Here is an 18,772-nt window from a genome sequence, read left to right as displayed (position 1 = left end):
AGTTCTCAGAAGCAATGTTTCGCCTCGGCAGCAAAGCAAGTCCATAGCTACAAGGACACTGTGTTCTGGTTCCCAAGTGCAGTTTGCTCTGGTGGGATTCAGAAAACCCCAAACACATCCGATCGTGTACACTACCCACTACCCTACAGCCTACTACAGTTTCTCCCTTTGTCCACTGTGGCCAGTCTTGGCTTGCATGGGTTTTTCTGTGCTTCAAGCCTAAAAACCCATATGGGTAAAGAGGTACTCATGATTCCATAAGTTATTGCAAGCTAGATGTAGAGTTGGTGCCCACTTAGTACGTTAGTGACATAAAGTGTATTAAGGCGCTTTTTCATTTAAGAATTGCCAGCCTGCAGGCCCTTTTGAGACTGAAGTTGAGATGTACCATTGACGGAGACATCCTTCTTAAGATTGAAAGCATGGCCCACACCTTCGCAGGAAGGTGCACGGTATCCTGCAATTCTGTATGGATCCCCAAGTTGTGTTGATGTTTTGTCGGAGTCAGGAAAGATGCACATATTTTCAGCAATTGAGACAAAGTAGCATTTTGACAGTTTTAGCACTCCCCCACACTGAAAAAAAGCCATTCAAATAGAGTGGCACCAGCACTAGGTGGCCCTCTAAGCTTTACCTCACTTTATAAAAGCACTGGCCATGACTGGGGAATAAGATTCTATCTGTGACGTCCGATATGAAGTATTTGAACCCTGTCACCCGTTACTCAGTCATGGATTCTCCAAATGATAGAAATTCAGTTTTAACCGAAAAACGTGTTCACATTTATGTGTTTCATAAAAATATTTGTCAGTTATGAGGCTTATGTTATTGTAGAGAACTTTTAAGTGCTTTCCTTTAATTTGCCGTGCAAGGCAGTTATGGGTCAAAATTTCAACAAACATACCGACTGTAGTAGGTATCTATCTATAGGCAATTCTAGAATTAGGATTTCTAACTCCCCATCTAACACCTTGAACATTTACAATTTTGAACTCCGCCTCAACATACCTAGACTAATTATATATCTTCAAGGTTTGTAGATGCAAAGTTGAAAAATAGTCAATGTATACTTGCATATAAATACTTATTTCACAATATTTTAATAGGTGATATTCTAGAAACGGTATGTATGTGGGACGATATTTAAAACACAATATTCCAGCAGTACACCCTGACAAAGATACAGCTCAGAGAATATACCAAAGACGCATCTTTAAAAATATCCAGAATGGAAATTTGTTTGCTCTATTATTTATTTTTATTTATTTATTTATTTTGAAGGTCTTATATAGCGCGAACAAGATCCTTGCGGATATCAGAGCACTTTACACTCCGTTAAGCTAGGTATACAAACAAGTAAATGTAGGCACATCAAGAATACAAGTTACATAGTACAAAAGTGAAGCATAAGGGTACAACATGAGAACGTGGAATTAGGCAGTGTTCAGTGTGCGTACCTAAAAGAGTCAGGAGGCCCTTTGTCCAAGAGGGAGTCAAGGAAAGGGGGTACTTAGACAGAGAGATACCTTGGACTATGGGAAGGTGAGTTTTGCCATGAGGAACTCTTTCACTTGCTTTTTGAATGAAACCGTAGAGGCATTAAGTCTGGTTTCTGGGGGCAGTGAGTTCCAAATCCTGGGCGCCATCCTAGAGAAGGTTTGTTTATATGTTTTCTTCCGGTTGAATCTTTGAGGCTTCAGAAGCAGGTTTTCAGCGTTTCTTGAGGCTCTTGATCCACCCGAGAAAGTCAACTTCTGTGCGAGGTAGCTGGGTGTTTTGTGGTGAAGGGCCTTATGAGTCATGCATGCCATCCTAGAGAAGGTTCGTTTATATGTTTTCTTCCTGTTGAACCTTTGAGGTTTCGGAAGCAGGTTTTCAGCGTTTCTTGAGGCTCTTGATCCACTCGAGATAGTCAACTTCTGTGCGAGGTAGCTGGGTGTTTTGTGGTGAAGGGCCTTATGAGTCATGCATGCCATCCTAGAGAAGGTTAGTTTATATGTTTTCTTCCTGTTGAACCTTTGAGGTTTCAGAAGCAGGTTTTCAGCGTTTCTTGAGGCTCTTGATCCACTCGAGATAGTCAACTTCTGTGCGAGGTAGCTGGGTGTTTTGTGGTGAAGGGCCTTAGGAGTCATGCATGCCATCCTAGAGAAGGTTCGTTTATATGTTTTCTTCCTGTTGAACCTTTGAGGTTTCAGAAGCAGGTTTTCAGCGTTTCTTGAGGCTCTTGATCCACTCGAGATAGTCAACTTCTGTGCGAGGTAGCTGGGTGTTTTGTGGTGAAGGGCCTTATGAGTCATGCATGCAATCTTAAGGTGAATTCTGTCTTCAAACGGAAGCCAGTTCAAGGCTTTTAAGTCTGGGGAAATAGGAGAGCTTTTCTTTGAGCCAGTGATGAGTCTTGCTGCTGTGTTTATAGTGGCTCTTAGGGGTGCTGTTGATGCTTTAGGGAAGCCACATAGGGAAACACTTCCGTACTCCACCCTCGGGATAACAAGCGCTTGAACTGCCAGCTTAAAATCGTTAGCTGGCAAAAATGGTTTCAGCTTCCTCAACGTGTTGATCTGGAAGTTTGCTCCTTTTATTGCGTTACTGATGTGTTTTTGCATGGTACGGTTGCTGTCAAGGGTTATTCCTAGGGATTTAGCGGAGTCTACAATGTTAGGTTTGACGTTAAATGCAGTAATACATTTGATCAGGTCTTGCATCATGGGGACTTTGGCGGGTGGTGCCATAAGGAGGAATTCAGTTTTTTTGAGCGTTCAATTTGAGATGGTTTTCTGCCAACCAAATCCGAGTGTTCCTGAGCGTTGTGTTGAGCATAGTAATGTCTTCTAAAGAGTGGATCTTGAGATAGAGTTGTGTGTCGTCTGCATACATGTGAAATTGGACGTTAGATGCATGAAGCAATTCTGTGAGGGGTTCCAGGAAGAGATTTAACAATGTCGGAGATAGGGAGGAACCTTGAGGAAGTCCTAAAGCGACTGGAATTGGATTAGAGAGAGTGTTGTTGACCTCTTGAATTTTTGCGTTCTGTTATGGAGGAAGGAGGTGAACCAGTTTAGTACAGATCCAGATAGCCCCATTCTTTGTTTAAGGATATCGATCAGGTTTTCATGTTTAACCGTATCAAAGGCTGAGGATAGGTCAAGCAGGATGAGAAGGCAAGCTCCGTTCTGATCTAGGATCTGAAGCGCATCATCAATGATGTGTGTCATGGCAGTTTCGGTGCTATGACCTGCCCTGAAGCCTGATTGGTGTTTGTTAAGCAGGTCGTAGTGGTCGATATGCTTAATGAGTTGGCGATGAACGCATTTTTCCAGTAGTTTGGCCAGGGTAGGGATATTGGTGATGGGTCGATAATTGTTAAGGTCAGACGGGTCAGCTGAGGGTTTCTTTAGTATAGGAGAGACCTGTCCAATTTTGAGGGAGTCTGGGATACAGCCTTGTTGTAGAGAACTGTTAATAATTTTGGTCCAAAGGCTCAAAAACTAAGGGGTCAAGTCTTTGACAGAGTTTGCAGGGAGAGGGTCTGAGGAGTGATTGGACGGCTTAAGAGTGGAAAGGATCTTGTCTAAGGCTTCTTCCGAATAGGTATCAAAGGATGTCCATGCTGCGTTGTTTTTCAAGTGATGGTTTGAGGTAATTTGGAGTGATGCTGAAGGGGGTGTAAGTGCGATGTTCAACTGCGGTCTGGTGTAAAGTACTAGGTCATTTAAAAGATCCTTCTTAATGTTATCAGTTTTCTGTCTGAAGAAGTCAGAGAATTCTTCACAGTTGGGTTGCAAGCTAACTGAGTTTTGAGGTTGTTGGGGAGCAGCCTTAGTTTGGGTTTTGATGAGTTCAAAGAGTTTTTTGGGCCGATTTCGTGCCTGGTCAAGTTGGTGGCTAAAGAATTCTGCTTTAGTGCGCTTGATCTTTCTATAGTATGTGTTTCTTTTTCTCCTAAGAGACTTGAGGTGCAACGAAGATGGGACTTTTCTCCAAATGCGTTCATGAGATCTGAGAGATCGTCTGTCCTCGTTAAGAAGACCGTAGTACCAGGGCTTAGAATCTTTAGTGGAGACTCTCTTTAATTGTAAGGGGGCTACCTCATTAATTAAAGAGGTCATAGAGTTGAAGTAGTGATTGGTGAGATCATGTACGTCAAGGGAGCCTACGGGGGGTAGAAGACGGTTAGAGTAGGCAGCAGGTAGAGTGATTGGGTTAAGTTGTTTAAGGTCTCTTTTCCAAATCTTTGGTTTTTTGGATTGAACTGAGTTCAATTGCAGAGTTACATTGAAAGAGAAGTTAATAATAAAATGGTCTGACCAGTCACAGGGTTGGATAGAAAACAACTGAATGGCGTCAGTTTTAGAGATTATTAAATCCAGGATTGACCCTTTTTTGTGTGTGGGACAGTTACAGATTTGGGACAGGGTAACGTCGTCGAGGAACTGTTTAAGACTATTAACCACAACGTCATTTTGGTCATCCCAATGGAGATTGAAGTCGCCCAGGAATATTTGGGTATTCTCCCTCCCTGTGTTCGAGGAGATGATGTCCATGAGGTGTTCGGTGAAGGTGAGGTTGTCTCTAGGTGGATGGTAGATGATGTGTACTGAGCAAAAAGATTATATATTAGTTCTATAAATCTATTTTGTTGTATAGTTATTTGCTTTCTATTTTAAAGAGACTTAAATTATTAAAGTGTTCTCATTTTAGCACCATTAATTAATGTGAGCAAGGATGATAAAGGTAATAGAGGGCTGACTATACTTTAAGATTCTGTTTAAGGCCAGCACCTGTTATTTTTTAAATTTCTTTTATTAGGTTTTTACATGGATTACAACAATTGTCAATTAAGGTCATCACCTGATACATAAGATTTTATAATCACATTATTATACACGTTGAATATGTTGGTCTGTTTTCATTTTAGAGACTGTAAATAGTTAAGTTATTCTAAGCAACACTTCTTTGATGGCCTTTCAATTTTGCCCTGTCTGAGGTATATTGATGTGATGTTCTAACACTGAAATAATTCAAATATGTTAACTCGTGTTGGTCATCTGTAAAGTGAGCCTGTAAGGGAGGCATGCCAAACAGGGCTAGCGGTTCGATTGAACTGAACAGACAGGCAATTATTTCATACAGGCCTTGGGGGCTTTTTTAGAATCTGAGACAGTGATGTTTATCTCAGAGGGATTCAGGAGGGAGTCTGGTTAAACTGAAGTCAAGTAGGAGGATCTCCAATCACCCTGTGTCTGCTGGTGGAGTCCTGTGACCTGTACGATGGTAGCGTTGGTGACCCCGCTTGTCTTGAAGGAGTGCGCTTGGTTAGCCTGGACTTGAAGAATAAAGTCTTTGCCATTACGGACTCTGTGGGAGACATAGATGGCTTTCAAAATAATATGGGACTCTACTGGTAGCAGCCAATGCTCTTCCATTGCTCATCTGGAGGGATTGTGTGGTTTCAGATTAAAAAGTATCCTCTGTGCGTTGATTTGTTTTAATGGTATATAGTGTCTTGACAGGATGAGCTAATGCAGGTAGATTCTTGGCCACGAGACCGAGAAAGAGGCCTGCACAATGCTGCCCATCAGGGGAAAGGACGAACTGCCATTAGGGGAAACATCATCAGCGATAAGCATTTCACCACTTCTACAAATCAAAACTGGTGGATGGCAAGTGATCCCACGGTATTTATGGGGGAAAAGCTAGAAAGATGACAACCAGAGCAGGTGGGGAAGATGGACGGTCCCATCATAGCTGAAAAGGCTAATATGGCTGCACAATGCCTTCAGCTCTTCAAAGCCCCAGGGCCTTATCGTTTCACCCAATCTTTCTACAAATGCATATGAACCAGCTTGGTTGGGATTGTAATGAAAGAAAACAATTAGATGGGAGCATTGGGAGTGGCGACACCCACAGTGGACCAAGCTAGGGTTTCAATACTTTTAAAGTGCAAGGATCCAGAGAAATCCAGCTCTTACAGACCAATCTCAGATGCTGAAAAAGCATTTGAAAGGGTTGAGTGGATCTATTTGGAAGAAACGCTGAGGGCCATGGGCTTGGGGTTCATGGTCATTGCAATACTGCTCATTGGATACTCAAAACTTACAGCGAAGATCTGAGTTAACGGCAGGGATTCCCCACAATAACTACTGAAAGAGGGACAAGACAGGGATGTCCTTTGTCACCCCCTTTTTCTCAAAATCACATAAATACTAGCCCAGAGGATTCAGAATGCGGGTGAATGTCTCCGAATGACATCTTAGTGGCAGTAGCTGAAGCAGTGCAGCTATGAACACCCTTGTCTGGATGGGCTACATATATTCTGTGCTGTGTTAGGGAACAAGCTAAACACGAAGACATCTGAGGCCATGGACCTAAAAATTCCATGGGGGGGGGGGGGGGGGGGGTTTGAGACCTAGTTGAGGACCAATTCTCCCCCTCCGCCTGGAGCTCGTACACTATCAAATATCTGGGAATTCGTCTAGCAGCAACTATCGCAGGGATACACAAGGCCCATTTCCCTTCTCTCCCCACCCCCCAACTCCCCACAATCCCTACCCACCCAAATGTTAATAAATATGGAAGGGATTAGAGAGTTGGGGCAATTCACTCCCTATTGCAGCATGGCATCAATCAAAAGGAAGATCCTACCAAGTGTCTTGTTCTTGTTGCTGTCAGTCCCAATCCAGCTAGAGCAGAGGATATTGAGACAGATGCAGAAAGTTTATGTGGGTTTTAATTGGGGAGGAAAGAAGATGGTAAAAGTGTCCAGAAATGCACTTAGACCAATGGCAGAAGGTGGTCGGTTGCGCCGACTCTCAATGCATATTACTGGGTCCTCACATCAGTGCCTTTTGCAGAGCGGGGGAAAAAACAGAGCTCCATTGGTGTTTCTTGGATCACTCCCTAGCAGGAGGCCCATTGGCATCAACCCAAGCATGTCACCTTCTCCCAACACACCGCTACTGGGGAGCCTGGGCTTCAGTCTGGGTACCAAAAGAGATGCATTCAAGCATTTCCAACTGGTTCAGTGCATCATAATAGTGAACTGCCTCCTTAATTGGACCATTAGGTGGTTCGAGTAGTGGAAGACGGACTTTGGCCTGGGGAGACAGATATAGATAAATGGGATCAGACATTGGTTAACACAACAGGACATTTAGGAGGCAGCAATGCACCACTTTATCAAGTTTGAGAAACTGCAGAGAAAAGTATTGTATGACAAACATTTGACCTCTAGTATATGTAAAATATAATCAGGACTAGCTAACCCCAAGAGGCACTCTCAGATCATTTCGCAGAAAGAGCTGCAGCTGACATTCACAGTGAAGCAATGGAAGACTATATGCCACATCTCCTCGGAAGAGCGGAGAGCGGAGGGAAGTGGTGAGAAAACATCTATTCCATAGGCATTGGATCCAGCAACGCTTACATTCTATGAATAGCAAGAGGATAAAACACTACCGGGGGAGGTGTGGACATGTGGGATCACTAACTCACATTATGAGGGATTGGCCAAACTTGAAGGTTACTAAATGGGACATATTCTATGTAATGGAAAAGATCATGTTGGATATACAAGAGAAGGAATGGCATTTTAGTGAGGGGTGGGGCCCACTATTGGTCTACTTTGCTGTAGACTACCCATCGATAAGATGCTCAAGAACTCTAAGAGAATTGAAAATAACACTATGCTACGGGCTCAGGAAGCTGCCAACAGAGAAAGGTCGGACATGAATAAGAAGGTCCACTGTCTTGGGGTGGTGGAAAGTGGAAACAGGGAGACATTGCAAATTGTAAAATTCAAATGAATCAAAATGTGTTGAACCCTAAAATTATCTACCTGACCTGCAAAGCATTTGGGGCTAAAAACAAAACAAGCATTTGCAATGCAATAGGTCTCACATTTACGCGAGTTTAAGCTATTAGCATTTTAAATGACAATGACTTTTATTTATGTTTTAAACCCAAAAATAAAAGGCATTGTTATTTGCAATGTCAATAGCTCAAACTCGCGTAAATGCGAGACCTATTGCATTGCAAATGCTTGTTTATATTTTTATTGCTTTGAAAAACACATAAATAAAAGGCATGCTCATATACAATGCCAAAAGCTTAAAATATCGAAATTGGGCGTCCTAGTGCATTGAAAATGCTTGTTCTATCTGATGTCATCCCACAACCACTGTAATGTACGATGAAATGTCTTACAGTCAACAAGCAGCCTGGAAGCATTAATGAGCAAGCACTGACAAAGAGTGCGTCGGGAAAAATGGATGCAACAGGAAGGAAAACACTTTTTCCTGTACCCTCGTTTTTTTTCAGATGCTTTTGTCTGCGTTCACTGCTTAGTACACATATAAGCATAAGTAAGGCCAATGGCACACATAGAACCTTCTCAATTATTGGCTTTGCCAGTTCTTGTTTCAGCACCATGGACAAGAGAAATGCAGACCGAGGACGGCACGTTCTTAGGCAGGCGTCGGGTTGCATAATGTAAACAGGGCCACTCATGTCTCATATCACAGTTTATTCAGGGAGCCACAATGTAAAACTAAAGTCTGCCCCCGCCTCTACACATTCGTCCTGCAAGACCACTTAAGGAACACCCACAGGAACATCTCAGACCCCATGTTAGTGTGTTACGATGATTGGCTTCCAGGCGGGGAGCAGGCTACGAGGCTTTAGCCAGTATGTTACTGGGGTATGTCCCTTCACAGCCTCAAAGCGCCTCAATAACTTGAAGTTTGGCACTGCATGAGCACGCGGCCATAAGGCCATTAGCATCTCCAGAAGAGCGGGGGGCGTGGTGAAAGACTGTGTTTCCAAGTGCCTCATATATCGTGTGAAAGTAGGAGCTGTGCAGGGATAAGTGATCGAGGCTTGTGCTGGCCATGGAGAAGACTGACTCTTCTAGCCAAAAAACTGTGACTAACCGGCTGAGCTATCTTTTCTATCTTATAACTGTCGTGGGATCGCAGTTCAAGGAGAGAGGATGTGAAACTTCAGGACCCCCAATAAAATAAATCAAACTACTTACAATTAAGAACAAGCTGTCGCCGTGAGAGTGAGAGCGCGGGGCAGGAGATGTGAGTGCGCTTGAACAACTCTTGTACAAGTTGTCGCCGTGAGAGTGAAAGCGTACCATGCGCGCGTTCTGCTCAAATGCCTTGAGCGCGAACCGGAGATGTGCGTACGCATGCACAACTCCTGTCCTCTGCACGCGTGCACATGTCCTGTCCCCCTTCGGCAACCAAGTCATCAACAATAGTTCTCGCCAAGGTGTGTAACACATGCGCTGTGTCGCTAGGCGAGACCTAAAAAACCCACTAGAAAGGCGTATATCCATTTGACATGTGGAAAAACCAAACATGCATAAAGTACATTCACCTAGATAAAACCACTCATAGCACCTACAAGCGAGCACATATTGGCAGTAGAGTCCTGCAAACAAAGAAGCTTAAGAACCTTGAAAAAAGACAAATCCTGCAGGCCGCCTCAGTTTCAACAAACCTCAAGCAAATAACCCACAAGAGCAGGTGTACGACTGAAGTGCACCAATGAACCGGAATCCACCTGTTACCCTTGCCTCCTATGTTTAAATTAAATGCAGGGGAAAGGTTAAATGCAGGTGCAAGGTTCTGAAGTAGCTTTGGAGCAGGAACTGCTGCTATAAATAAAAGGAACTTTAAATAAAATGATTGAGAAGGACCATCAACGTTATAAACTGTGTTTTTGAGTTGAATTTGAGCATGAACTAATATTTAGCAAAGCAGGACCTTTCCTTCTTCGTCGCATTCACTTGGCCACTTACCTTGGGCAGATCCACTACGAGGCGGACACTGATGGGGATTGGTTACATGCCAAGGGGAACAGTCTCTTCCAGAAAAGCCGACTCTGCTGGGTACCTAAGAGCAATGATCAGGAGAAACATAAGTGCAAAATATTTATCTGTGCCAGCGATGAGCGACAAACCCACGCCTTTTTAAAACTTTGGTAAACAAACAGTAGGACCAACCACAACAATCAGAAAATAAGAAACCACTGGAATGCAGTCACGCCCAGTTACCTCATCCTGAGAACTGGAGACTTTCCAGGATCACAACCTTAGCTCTGGGATCTAATCGGTTCCCTCTCTTATGAGGCAAATGGCAGACAGGCCTAGAAAATGGCATGAATTACACATACTTGCCCTCAATACAGAATAAAGAGCAGCACGACAGAGTGGCCAGCTGAGGGTAATTAACCTACAGGACCTTGGGTAATTACAAAGCAAAGGGCCAGGAATTGTAGGCTGAAAAAAAAAATTCCCATTCCAACCAGCTCTCTTCCATTTTATACATAGTGTGCTTATTCGAGCAATATGGCACTACAAAAAAAGATATATAAATTATATATAGATTATATATATATATATATATATATATATATATATATATATATATATATATATATATATATATCTCCGCAGCTCCAACAACACCAGCCTGCCGCACTCGCAAGCGGGTGCCTGCTAGACGGGGGTGTACCCGTCACATACACTCGGCTCCAAACTTCCTCCAGGACTCCAGGACTCCGCCTGTTCCAGATACGCAGTACTCATGGTGATGGTTTTTCACAAGAGTTTTATTAAAAAACCTCTAGCACATCAAAGACGCGTTTCGGCGTTTAGCCTTTGTCAATTTGCTTAACAGTTGGCACCATGTTTGTTCGTGTTTATATATGCATCACATGATTTACTAGTATGAACATAGAAAGAGGACTGTCAGTTACCCTTTCAATACAACTGCGTTTTACAATGTACAAATACATAAATGAGACGCGATAAATATCGCAAACTTTAAAGTTTTTAAAACATGTCATAAGACAAAAAAATAAGTTCAAATTTATACAATCCCCAATTTCCATTATCCCGCCCTAGATGGGCTGTACCAAGTCGGAGTTATTAATCTCCTCACAATCAGGCCCTGGATGGGCTTGTAGTTCATACGTTGTAAATTGGACACATACCTATGCATACTCATATTCAATGCTAGTTCAGGTCAACTAAATATTCATATATTAATTCATCCGAATAATACATGTTTATATACATAATAGAGGAACACATCAGACGAGAACATTGATCACAGAATCATATATTTTGCATCGCTATCCTAAATGTACTGCCAGTTCTTCATGGACATATAGACCATTCGGCATCTTACTTTGCAAATCTATTATATATCGCGACTCAAGCCGCCTCCATTTCTGCAGCCGATTGCCCCCTCTTATGTTCACGGGGACGCTATCTAAGCACATGTATGCTAACAGATCCCTGTTGCGTCCATGTGCTTTGTCAAAATGTTTTGCGATGGGTAGGATGCGTCAGCATTATTGATTGCTCGCATATGCTCCAATATGCGGATCTTAACTGGATGGGTGGTGCTCCCTATATACCTCATCCCACAGGGACATGTTAAACAGTATATTGCATAAGGTATAGTACAGGTCAAACATTTCTGTATTTTTCTAGGTATTGCTAGACCTGGAATCTTATAGGATAAGGTGCGTTTGCTGTATTTGCATGCTTTACAGCGGCCACACGGATAAAAGCCATTTAATTGTTTTAACGGAGGTTGAATACTATGGCTCTCATAGTGGCTATGTACTAGATGATCTTTTAGCGCCCTAGCTTTCCTAAATGTAACCAGCGGATTAGATGGAAGTTCTTGTCTGAGGATGTTATCGGTCATTAAGATGTTCCAGTTTTTACGCAGAATCCTTTTTAGATCTCCTGCATTATCTGAGAATGTCGTGATCAGTCTAAACGTGCCACTCTCTGTCTCCCTGTTTTTTCGTTTTAAGTAGCTCGCTCCTCTCTACACTGTTCACTTTCCTCAAAGCTTGGGTTAACACCATCTTTATAACCTCTTGCCTTAAATCTGGTAAGACTTTCTTTGGCCGCTTTCTGAAATTCTTGGTCACATGAGTTATTCCTCTTAATTCTCAGTAGTTCTCCATACGGAATACTATTTACCAATTGCTTGGGGTGACTACTGGTAGCATAAAGTGTTGAGTTGCCTGCTGTGGATTTACGAAATAGTTTTGTGTGCATTTTACCATTTTCTATGTACACATTAAGGTCTAGATAATTCACCTCTGTACTACTTATCTCTCCCGAAAACCTCAAATTAACAATTTCTGTTCAATACATCCATATATGCTGCAGCTAATTCCACCGGGCCATCTAGAATGATAAAAAGATCGTCGATATAACGATACCAACCCTTGATTTTCTAGTTCCATTCATGATTGATTTCTGACCAGGCCACCTGCTCCTCCCACCAACCTACGAAAAGATTCGCAAAGCTGGGGGCGGAGCAGGTTCCCATGGCCACGCCCGACATCTGCTTAAACACCTTAAGATTGCATGCATGACTCATAAGGCCCTTCACCACAAAACACCCAGCTACCTCGCACAGAAGTTGACTATCTCGGGTGGATCAAGAGCCTCAAGAAACGCTGAAAACCTGCTTCTGAAACCTCAAAGATTCAACCAGAAGAAAACATATAAACGAACCTTCTCTAGGATGGCATGCATGACTCATAAGGCCCTTCACCACAAAACACCCAGCTACCTCGCACAGAAGTTGACTTTCTCGGGTGGATCAAGAGCCTCAAGAAACGCTGAAAACCTGCTTCTGAAACCTCAAAGATTCAACAGGAAGAAAACATATAAACAAACCTTCTCTAGGATGGCGCCCAGGATTTGGAACTCACTGCCCCCAGAAACCAGACTTAACGCCTCTACGGTTTCATTCAAAAAGCAAGTGAAAGAGTTCCTCATGGCAAAACTCACCTTCCCATAGTCCAAGGTATCTCTCTGTCTAAGTATCCCCTTTCCTTGACTCCCTCTTGGACAAAGGGCCTCCTGACTCTTTTAGGTACGCACACTGAACACTGCCTAATTCCACGTTCTCATGTTGTACCCTTATGCTTCACTTTTGTACTATGTAACTTGTATTCTTGATGTGCCTACATTTACTTGTTTGTATACCTAGCTTAACGGAGTGTAAAGCGCTCTGATATCCGCAAGGATCTTGTTTGCACTATATAAGACCTTCAAAATAAATAAATAAAATAAATTCTTTACCGAATAAGAACATATTGTTGTTAAGACCAAATTGGATGAATTCACACAACATCTTGTTATGCTCATAATATCTTGCAGGTCGCTTATCCCAAAAACTCTGTACTGCCTTAAGTCCATCTTTGTGCGCAATGCACGTATATAGATTGGTTATATCTATAACCATCATGCAATAACCTTCACACCAAACCACATCGTTAATGCAATTCAAGAAATGTTTAGTGTCTTTCAAGTACGATTTCAGTGTAGCAACGTGTGGAAAAAGGAAAGAGGCAATATACAATGATAGATGTTCAGTTAAGCTCCCTTGGGAAGCCACAATAGGTCTCCCTGGGGGATTCAACTTATCTTTATGAACCTTGGGTAGGTAATAGAAGGTCGGTATGATAGGACTCAGACATCTTAGAAACAAGTACTCATCCGAATTCAACATGTTCTTATTATGCCACTTGGAGAACATTTCATCATATTCCTTTATACTGCTGTTGTACGTTTTGTCACTAATTCTAATGTATGTTGTGGTGTCATCAAGTTGACGTAAGGCTTCTGTCTCATATTGGGATTTAGTTAGTAAAACAATATTCCCCCCTTTATCAGAGGGTTTACATACCCAAGAAGAATCTTCACACAATGTTTTCAATGCCAACTGTTGTTTATTAGTGAAGTTCCATTCCTTCTTTTTATACTTTATATCATTCCTTAGACGTGTCAAATCCTTTACTACTTACAACAAGGGGTGGTGATGGACAGAGTCTCTGAATTAAGCAGAGTACTCTCACCCAGTCAAGAGATCAGGGCTAGATCCAACACCGTTTTTTAGCTCATTGCACCATCCCAGTTTCAGAACCTGGCTGTATGCAAATTAGTCTGTCCCTGGCCCAGTGCATCATGGGAACAGGGCAGACCAGACTACAAAAGCCAATTCTTACACTGGGAAGGAAACAAGCTTCCGGGGACCGGTTTCTGGCATTTCAGCCGTCTTCGGCCCGGCTTGCTTGAATCCTGATGGTGCAATGAGCAAGGGACTCACATCTGAGTATACCCTTCCACGCTTAGGGTGGGCAAAATTATTTACAACAAGGGGTGGTGATGGACAGAGTCTCTGAATTAAGCAGAGTACTCTCACCCAGTCAAGAGATCAGGGCTAGATCCAACACCGTTTTTTAGCTCATTGCACCATCCCAGTTTCAGAACCTGGCTGTATGCAAATTAGTCTGTCCCTGGCCCAGTGCATCATGGGAACAGGGCAGACCAGACTACAAAAGCCAATTCTTACACTGGGAAGGAAACAAGCTTCCGGGGACCGGTTTCTGGCATTTCAGCCGTCTTCGGCCCGGCTTGCTTGAATCCTGATGGTGCAATGAGCAAGGGACTCACATCTGAGTATACCCTTCCACGCTTAGGGTGGACAAAATTATTTACAACAAGGGGTGGTGATGGACAGAGTCTCTGAATTAAGCAGAGTACTCTCACCCAGTCAAGAGATCAGGGCTAGATCCAACACCGTTTTTTAGCTCATTGCACCATCCCAGTTTCAGAACCTGGCTGTATGCAAATTAGTCTGTCCCTGGCCCAGTGCATCATGGGAACAGGGCAGACCAGACTACAAAAGCCAATTCTTACACTGGGAAGGAAACAAGCTTCCGGGGACCGGTTTCTGGCATTTCAGCCGTCTTCGGCCCGGCTTGCTTGAATCCTGATGGTGCAATGAGCAAGGGACTCACATCTGAGTATACCCTTCCACGCTTAGGGTGGACAAAATTATTTACAACAAGGGGTGGTGATGGACAGAGTCTCTGAATTAAGCAGAGTACTCTCACCCAGTCAAGAGATCAGGGCTAGATCCAACACCGTTTTTTAGCTCATTGCACCATCCCAGTTTCAGAACCTGGCTGTATGCAAATTAGTCTGTCCCTGGCCCAGTGCATCATGGGAACAGGGCAGACCAGACTACAAAAGCCAATTCTTACACTGGGAAGGAAACAAGCCGGGGACCGGTTTCTGGCATTTCAGCCGTCTTCGGCCCGGCTTGCTTGAATCCTGATGGTGCAATGAGCAAGGGACTCACATCTGAGTATACCCTTCCACGCTTAGGGTGGACAAAATTATTTACAACAAGGGGTGGTGATGGACAGAGTCTCTGAATTAAGCAGAGTACTCTCACCCAGTCAAGAGATCAGGGCTAGATCCAACACCGTTTTTTAGCTCATTGCACCATCCCAGTTTCAGAACCTGGCTGTATGCAAATTAGTCTGTCCCTGGCCCAGTGCATCATGGGAACAGGGCAGACCAGACTACAAAAGCCAATTCTTACACTGGGAAGGAAACAAGGTTCCGGGGACCGGTTTCTGGCATTTCAGCCGTCTTCGGCCCGGCTTGCTTGAATCCTGATGGTGCAATGAGCAAGGGACTCACATCTGAGTATACCCTTCCACGCTTAGGGTGGACAAAATTATTTACAACAAGGGGTGGTGATGGACAGAGTCTCTGAATTAAGCAGAGTACTCTCACCCAGTCAAGAGATCAGGGCTAGATCCAACACCGTTTTTTAGCTCATTGCACCATCCCAGTTTCAGAACCTGGCTGTATGCAAATTAGTCTGTCCCTGGCCCAGTGCATCATGGGAACAGGGCAGACCAGACTACAAAAGCCAATTCTTACACTGGGAAGGAAACAAGCTTCCGGGGACCGGTTTCTGGCATTTCAGCCATCTTCGGCCTGGCTTGCTTGAATCCTGATGGTGCAATGAGCAAGGGACTCACATCTGAGTATACCCTTCCACGCTTAGGGTGGACAAAATTATTTACAACAAGGGGTGGTGATGGACAGAGTCTCTGAATTAAGCAGAGTACTCTCACCCAGTCAAGAGATCAGGGCTAGATCCAACACCGTTTTTTAGCTCATTGCACCATCCCAGTTTCAGAACCTGGCTGTATGCAAATTAGTCTGTCCCTGGCCCACTGCATCATGGGAACAGGGCAGACCAGACTACAAAAGCCAATTCTTACACTGGGAAGGAAACAAGCTTCCGGGGACCGGTTTCTGGCATTTCAGCCGTCTTCGGCCCGGCTTGCTTGAATCCTGATGGTGCAATGAGCAAGGGACTCACATCTGAGTATACCCTTCCACGCTTAGGGTGGACAAAATTATTTACAACAAGGGGTGGTGATGGACAGAGTCTCTGAATTAAGCAGAGTACTCTCACCCAGTCAAGAGATCAGGGCTAGATCCAACACCGTTTTTTAGCTCATTGCACCATCCCAGTTTCAGAACCTGGCTGTATGCAAATTAGTCTGTCCCTGGCCCAGTGCATCATGGGAACAGGGCAGACCAGACTACAAAAGCCAATTCTTACACTGGGAAGGAAACAAGCTTCCGGGGACCGGTTTCTGGCATTTCAGCCGTCTTCGGCCCGGCTTGCTTGAATCCTGATGGTGCAATGAGCAAGGGACTCACATCTGAGTAAACCCTTTACTACAGCATCCGAAAAAGTATCTATAGCATCCGTACCCATAGATGGCATAAATGTGGAGGTAGGTTTGAAATTACTCGCTCCTCCCTTCTGTTGTATTTCCATGTCTAACAATATTTGGGTGTTTCCTATGTCCAATATTTCTTCCTCATTTACTTCCATCCTCAGTTCCTCCATAGATCTAATCACCTCCAAGTCTTTACATGTTACTCCACTCACATCTATATTCCTCACAGTCGTGGGTTTCTTGGGTGGTGGCTTCATTTTAAAGAACTTCTGCAGTTTTAATTTACAAGTAAATTTAAACAGATCTATTCTTGTTTGCGCAAACTCAAAATTCCTTTGGGGGGCTGAAAGAAAGTCCCAATCTAAGGATTGACTCTTCCTCCATAGTCAACTTTTTGGGCGTTAGGTTAATTATGGTTACATTTTCTTCCTCATTTATACCTTTTTTGTTGAAGTTCTTGCTGCGGGTCACGGGTAGCGAGCCTACGATGTTTTTTGCTCCAGCCCCCCCGCCTCGTCTTCCTCTTCCGCTCTTCTTTCCGGAGGCTTCCCCCTTCCTCCCTCTAGCTCTTTGCGCATTATTTTGAATTCCTCGTGAAAAGGTGACACATCTGTCTGTCCCTCCTCACTTGACACCTCATCTCCTGTTAAAGAGGATTCAGAGGTTTCTGGGACCGTTATTGGGGGTCCCGGTGTTCTTTTTCTAATTTCCTTTCTGGGATTATCATATTTTTTCGAGAAGGCCAATACCCTTCCCATGCTGTAATCCCTCCCATCCTTCTCAAATTTCTCTTCTTTACGTTGCTTTATTTTTTCTTCATATTTTTAACGTTTTTTCATTTGTTCTCGTTTCTCTTCTAGTTTCGTTTGGTCCTCCTCTTTAGATAATTCATGTTCTAGTTCTTTAATTAGAATTAAAGCCTTCTCACGATCACTCCAAGCGAAGCGTACAAGGATTGCCAGGCTCCCCTTACAAGACTGGGCTATATGCTCTGCCCATGCGTCTAATAATAAGGGGTCGTGGTTTTCAGATGCCAGTATGGTATATATCCTGAGACCTCTCGGTACTCGTTCCACCTCAATATAATTTGAGAGAGAGGTTGCCTCCCACCATTTTCTAATCTCTCGCTCGTAGAGACGTTCCAAGGTGACCAGCTTAAAATTCAAATCTGTAGTGCTCCCGACTGCTCGCCCCTGTTCCGCTTTGTTAACATCGCCAGATTTCTTCTTATTCCTGAACATGCCCTGTTCAGCCGCTCGCCGTTCGGTTTCGCAGAACATTGCTCAATTCACAGCTGCCTCCGCAGCACTTGATTCAAAGTGCTGAAACAAAAGGTAACAGAGATTCTCCAACACCCGCTTTCGGCGAATGCATTTCGGCGTTTCTTTAGCCTTCCTCAGCGCCAGCGGTGTATGTGCACCAGGTCCTCGCTCTGTCCCAAGGAGGTCCTACCCTGTGTACGTTTCACAGCTTCAGCCGCCTGCAGATACAGAGGGTTCTTGGAGTAGCCTTTCGGCTTCACACTGAGAAGTCCATCAAAAGATGCTGCTTCAGAGCAGGTGACCAGAGCCTAGGTCTGTGGAGCTGGGATTGCCTCGTGCAATTAAAGGCCACACATGCTTATCTGGGTGGAAATGCCTCAAGTCATATTTTAATACACCCAATGTCAAAATAATGTGAATTGTCTTAGGATAGCACTACAGTTTGCATTATAAATTTGTTGAAAATGTGTCAGTAAATTTGGAATAAATGCAGTCATACATCATCAAGATCTGCATCTAATAAATGAGCTGTGCTGCAGAACCACATAACTTCCTAATGTACCTGGTTTATGGGATGGTCCTGGGTGACCATACGCACTCTGGTCCATCCCGCAAACTTTTATGGGCAAAAAAAATGGTGCGTTTCGAAGTCCAAATACCAGTTGCAGAAGAAACCTACAACATCCGTCCCTCTCCCCCTACCAATCCTTCTCCGTAGCCTCAAAAAATATCACCAAGGAACCCACATGTGGGGAAAAAATTATCTAATCGAACATGCAGATTTGCATTTTTTTTTACATATTCGGATTACACCAACCACCGAATAAATTGTTCCAAAATATATATCCCCAAAGTACAAAAAACATAAAAATTAACAGAATCTTCGCATTCCCAACACTTGAATA

The 18,772-nt window shown here is 43.6% G+C and overlaps 1 protein-coding gene across 3 annotated transcripts in view; it reads right to left on the bottom strand.

Moving 5' to 3' along the window:
- LOC144781670 (G-protein coupled receptor 4-like) overlaps positions 1 to 18,772 on the bottom strand; it is a 390,377-nt gene that overhangs the window by 195,005 nt on the left and 176,600 nt on the right. For all 3 annotated transcript variants that reach the window (XM_078660644.1, XM_078660643.1, XM_078660645.1), the window contains exon 2: positions 9,809 to 9,902. The gene's annotated coding sequence lies outside the window, so the exon portion shown is untranslated. The remainder of the gene's footprint in view (positions 1 to 9,808; positions 9,903 to 18,772) is intronic.

Source organism: Lissotriton helveticus, chromosome 9 (assembly GCF_964261635.1).
Source record: "Lissotriton helveticus chromosome 9, aLisHel1.1, whole genome shotgun sequence".
Classification (NCBI taxonomy): Eukaryota; Metazoa; Chordata; class Amphibia; order Caudata; family Salamandridae; genus Lissotriton; species Lissotriton helveticus.
The sequence above is the reverse complement of the archived record's forward strand: the minus strand, read 5'-3'. Positions and strand labels throughout refer to the sequence as shown.